This window comes from Heterocephalus glaber, unplaced genomic scaffold (assembly GCF_053883595.1).
Source record: "Heterocephalus glaber isolate CG9 unplaced genomic scaffold, H.glaber_assembly_v1.0 deba00001550, whole genome shotgun sequence".
NCBI classification, from domain to species: domain Eukaryota; kingdom Metazoa; phylum Chordata; class Mammalia; order Rodentia; family Bathyergidae; genus Heterocephalus; species Heterocephalus glaber.
In genome coordinates this window covers 3440147-3446146 of record NW_028258343.1, presented here as the reverse complement: position 1 = coordinate 3446146, position 6000 = coordinate 3440147, and the positions used below count along the sequence as shown (strand labels likewise).

The following is a 6000-nucleotide window of genomic DNA, read 5'->3' as shown; positions in this document are numbered from 1 at the left end:
CTTCCTGGCCACTTGCTACTTTTCCTGTGTTGTTACATGTTAAACATGATGACTTGCTGTATAGAAGCCATGTGTTGTCATAATGTAACATCATTAAACAAAGTGTTTAGAGCAGTTTTAACTGAGCCAGAACATGAACAACAAAACCTGCCAATTACAGTGTCATTCTGTGTAGTTGTTAAGGTTTCAAATGTCTCCAACTTTTTCTGGTAGGCCATATTGAGCATGTCACAGGGAACATCTGAGATACCAATTTGCTGGGCAATGTGCAATTCTCGCTGCTTTTTTTTAATATCAGAGAAGAAAGAGTTCTTTATAATAATTTGGCTCAAATGTCTACACACATTGCTCCAGCGTCTGTAGCAGCATGTGTTTCTAGGATTGTTCTGGAAGAGAAAATGCAGAAACAGCAGGGAGCAGAAGATAAACAGGCAATCCGTGACTCATTAAAACAAGCATTGGTAGCCAACATTGTGGAGTGTGTGAAGACCCCAGATCCAACTCGCCTATAAACTTTTTTTACCAGCTGGACTTAGCATCTGTCAGAGTTTGGAAGGAGAGATAATCTGGTACAAATGATTTCAGCGTGTCGCATTTATTAACCTGCCACCTTACATAACTCTGCTGATTGGGAACTCAGGGAGATATTTGAGCAGTGACACAGCTTATTGTTGGAATGTTCCAACTTCACTAATAAAGATGCAAGTTGCTATTTAAAAAAAATAAAGGCGAAGACCACAGAGTGATTGGAAAATGATAATAAAGCAAAGCTAAAAAGCATCACAGTCTCCCGAAATGTACATGCCAGAAGAATAATTGAAATTCAGTTTGGATTTTAATCATTTTCAATTCTTCACATCAGTTAAGCAGCAAAAGTATTTTATTTTTTTTTAATAGTTGTCACATTAGCTTTTGTTAACAGCTTGGATGTAAACAAACACCGAGCTGGGAGCATTACCATGTCCTTTTCCAACTACTTACTCTTCTAAATAAATGGCTGTTTGTGCCATTAAATCTCTGACAATTGTTAGAAGGGCATTTTCTGTTTAGCTTTTTCACAGTAGAACTGACCAAAAAAAAAAAAAAAAGTAAAACCATAGCCATTTTTGTCTTTATGTAAAAAGTGTCCATTTTAGTCTTAATAATCTTTGCTTTGACTCGCACTTCATTAAGGAGAAAGAACATTATCCTAGAAATAAAAAACACACAAGTAATCTGTAAACTTTTCATTCTGGGGCTTTGACTTACTTCCTCTTTGCTTCAGAGTTTGTTTAGGATTATTTGGTCAAGAGGAAAAAACACAGCAAAGCAATTTTTCCCACCTAGACCACATGCCAGTAGTTTCAAATTAATGGGGATGTTTACTCTCTCCTACAAAATTCGCACATATTAGCTTATAAAATATGGATAAGCTGGTTTCCTCTGACAAAATATAGCCCTACCATTTCAAAAATGAAAATTGCAGAGACTTTGGGAAAAAAATCAGCTGCAGGAATGCTTCACATTTCACAATGGTTAGCCTATTATTTGTAGTTTTGAAACTTTATTGGTCCCCAATCTAATCTTTTCTGAGTATAAAAATATTAACATATGGTTTAACACAGCACAGGGCTGGAAAGTCCATATCCCAAATGCACATTGTATGCAGGGTGACATTCACACTAAATACCATCCCTCAGGGTCTGTACTCCATTTTACCTGGGATTGGAGAGCCATGAAATCCCTGGAAAAGTTGTTCATGACTCTGAACCAAATGGTGCACAGTGTACTGAGATACTAACAGTGTCTGCTTCTGCCAAAGGTTGCGGCTCAAATGTCTCTCTAAGTAACATTAAAAATCTGCTGCTTCATGCCTATGAATTTCAATATTTATAGCATTCAATAAAATGGTCCACTGTCAGAGGGAGATGTGCCACTGTGCACTCTCTGAGCAGATGGGCAGCAATATGGCACATTTACATGGACCAGCTGTGGAGCACAGAAATGGTTGCTGGTCAGAGGCAGGGTACAGGCCCCACATCTGGAATTCTAACTGACTGGCCTCGGGTCCCATTGTAAACTTTCCTTGCACAGGATGAGCTCTGATTTAGAGCTGCTCACTAGTGTGCCTTAAACTGCAACAAGAGTCCTCATTAACACGAGAGACTAGAGGGAGGCGAGGGCCTGGAGTCCCTCTGTCGGGCATCTGTTAGAGTCTGTGGATGACACTCTGTAGTCGGTTATAGGCACCCCCAGGGGAAGATTCTCTCGTGCATGACGCGGTGTTCTCCTTTAACTGGTGTTACACCAAAAGGGAGGTTTTATGGTAAACAGAACTACTTTTTCCACATCCCCCTTTCTCAGTGAGTCAGAAAATTCCCTCAAAGGACAACCCTTAGGATATTTAAAAATTTGTTAGAAATGTCTAAATTTGTTGAAGTCTCACATGGAATAGCAACTTAGTTGGACAGAAGAGGCTTAGTTCCAATGCATGGCTAGGAGTGTCAAACACGTGAAAGCTCTTAAATTAGTTCTCTGCATTGTAGTATCACTATTTATTCACTTCATCAAAACAGTATAATTTTGTGCAGTTTAAATCATTCTACTGACTTGATAGAAGAATAAGCTATTTAGATATAAATATGAACAAGAAATGGTTTGCTATAGAAAAATACTCTTTAGGAGTAACATTCTAATTTTATTTTTAATAGTTTTTCTCCAGGGAAAATTTTCTCATTCTTTCATTTTGTAAAATAATGTTTCCCCCATTTTCCAAGTATTGACTAAAATTTATTTGGTCCTCAGTGGTCCCATTTCTTCAAACATTGCTTACTTATAGCCTCATGTTATTTTGTATGACAGTCTTTCAACATCTAGTCTAGTCTTGCTCACTCCCAAGAGAAACAAGAGTATTTTAATCATGGAAGCCAATACTTACCCATGGATTATACTAACTTAATAGTGGAATTTATTGATATTTTACTTTAAAATATAAAAGTAGAATTATATTTATGATAGGTACTTAACATTAATCTTTAACGGAGAAAATTTTGGTTAGAACTATCAAAGAAATTTTAAGGTATGGCTGATTTCTGCCTAATAAAAAAGCTAAAAGACTCAAAATACTGATTATTTGATAGACTGATTGAATGAATGTTATAGTGGGTTAGTAATTAACACGTGACTGAAGGCCAGTCAAGACATAGCAGCCAAAGCAATAACTGTTTACATACAAAGGTATGTACTGTGAACATGCCTATGCGATATGTACCCTAAAGACTCAGCCGTCTATTAAGAAAGAAGATGAAGTGGTAAGGTGAAAATGAACCACATCAGACCCTTAAAAATACAGCAATAAAGGTACAGAATTATTAAAGATAAAGTGTGTTCAGGCAAGAAGGCTGCACCAAAATTGGCAATCAAGGAACATATGCATGATCATAACAATTTCAGAGAACTCTAGGGGACAGAATTTAACTTTTTCTTTTATTTTTCAACTACAATTAAATTTTTATTGGCAGTTGAATATTCCAAAGGTATCGTCTATTTTTTAAACAGAATGTCAATATTTACATCATTCCAGACCACTTTATAACACTGTATGAATCACAAATATACTGTGAATGAAAAATATAAAACCTCTGGATGGAGGTACAAGTAAATTCCTGACTTACTAATGAGTTCTCTTCCCGGAGAATTGTTTGTAAGTCAGATTCCTTAGTAAGCCGACAAAGTGAGTCTTCTACAATACACCTGTGAAATTTCGCAACCCTTATAAGCAAGGGACTTACTGAAAACAGGAAGTGCAGGTGAAGCCAAGTGTAACTGTCATGTTCTCACATGGCTCTCTCCACCCACAGTAGCTGGGTGCCGGTACAAGCTTAACACAGACGACCCCGTCTCCGGATGTCCATCAGGCAAGCAATGTTCCAGCACCGCGTTGTCTGGCTCAACATGTGCTCGTCACGGACTGCTGAATGCACAACTTTTCCCATCTTGTGGAGAGGCTTCCACTTCATTGCTCCTGACAAGAGACAAATCTATTTATGTACACTGCTTCTGGTATTAAAATCTAGGAAGGTCTTTTTTCCTATGATATTTTAAAAATTACTGAAGTAAGACAATACTTGAGTAACAATAAAATGATCGAATAGAAACAATATTAGAATATTGTAGCTTGAAAGGCTATATAAAAGCAGTATTTAAATGCCTTAGCTTTAAAAAATGTCTATGTGTGAGTATACATGTGTGTTTAAAGACCTTTAATATAATTAGCTACAAAAGGGAGATATCTTTGTTAATAATTTCATTTTTTAATTTTAGTGTAGTTCAGTTTAATGTGGTTTGGTTTGGCAGGTGATGAAAGTGAAGGAAACTTCCAGAGAATTTCTTTGTTATTTCCTAACCTCCTGAAGATGAGGAGATACAGATACTTAAAGGGAAAAACTAAAGCACACATTGTAGTGTTGGACTGGGATTGGAATTAGTGTGAGCTCCTGGTTTCAGAATATATAGGCAAAGGTAGAAATAAACATAGATATAAAAGTGCAATGCACATATGCACAAGTTCACCCATCCCTAACTCTGTCCACCGAGGGTACCTCAGAGCCACAATTGGCCCTGGGGATGGTCACCCTAAGATCCTGAACTTGGCTTCTGATACCATTCTCAGTGTGAGCCAGGGCTCCTTGGAGAGATCACTGGCTACAGCCTGGGGAGAGAGCACAGGGAGGAGTGTGGACAGTGGGGTCAGGAATCATGGTGCTCAGAGAACAATGGGCACAGTGACAAGGACACAGGCACCAGGTCGACAGGGTTCTGATGGCCCAACTGGGGACAATTTAAGCACCCAAATAGACAATGATATTAATGAAAAAGCTCACTGAATACAATAGAAGCTCTACAAATGTAATAGCATAAATATAATAAAATGAAATAGTATGAACATAATACAATGAAAATATACAGGTACAAATGAATTCATTAAGTTGAAATTTGAGAAAGGCACAAGATATTTACATCGTTTCAAAGTATTCCTAGCAAAGGAAGAAGACTGGGAAACATCACCCTAACTCAGCCTCCAAAGTGAACTTTAGAGGAGGCATTTTGAGGTAATGGGTGAAACTGGAATGAGATCTCAAGTGTTTCCATGTAAATCACATGATTTTTACGGTTACGTTGCTGATATGTAGGAGAAAGTCCTTGTTCGTAGGAAACACTCTTGGGGATGATGATAGCTTACTAAATGGGCAACTCACTCTAAATGGATCAGTTCTCTACAAGTATTTCCAACAGTTCAGTAAATTTTGGGGGGGGGGTATGGAAGATGGAACTCAGGACCTTGTGCTTGCGAGGCAGGAGGTGGAACCACCGAGCTAAATCCTCTGCCCAAGTTCAGTAAATTTTTGATTGTTTCAAAACTAGGTGCAAAACTTTAACACTTGGGAGGCTGAAGCAAGAGAATGGGATGTTCAAGGCCACCCTGGGTTGCATGGTGAATTTAAGACCATCCCAGCCTGCAATAGTGAAACCCAGTCTCAAAAAACAAAAATACAAAAAAAACCCCCCAAAACATTTAATACTTATGCATGAACCTCAGGCACAGAGAATCTGGGTTGATTTGAGGTTGAGCTTAAGCACAGGCATTTTTAAAAACCTCCCTGGTGTTTCCAATGTGCAACGAGGAGTGAGATCCATTGGTCTAGACTCTAGACAAACCCTTTCATTTTACCGGAGTAAACTGAATTCAGATGCCAGGCCAAAAGTCACACCACTGGCAAAACAGGCTCCAGCACAAAGTCTCCAGATTCCTCGTTGGTTTGTTCATTTATTTTATTGATATTACTACAATGGGGACACTGTGCTGGCTATTTTAGAAGAAAACAGTAAAACACATATGCTTGTGGATAGTAACAATGTCTTTCCTCGCACAGCATTTTATTGCTTGCAAAGTATTTTAGCATTTCTTTGATTGTCAAAGCAACAGGCTGGAGTATTATCACCTCAGTTTTACAGTAAGGA

At 38.1% G+C, this 6000-nt stretch overlaps 1 long non-coding RNA gene across 1 annotated transcript in view; it reads right to left on the bottom strand.

Annotated features, from left to right (window-relative positions):
• Positions 1-3069: 3069 nt before the first annotated feature.
• The window catches only part of LOC147824206 (uncharacterized), a 45538-nt gene continuing 42607 nt past the window's right edge, over positions 3070-6000 (bottom strand). Inside the window, exon 5 of the long non-coding RNA XR_015442484.1 lies at positions 3070-4003. This is a non-coding gene — a long non-coding RNA (uncharacterized LOC147824206). The remainder of the gene's footprint in view (positions 4004-6000) is intronic.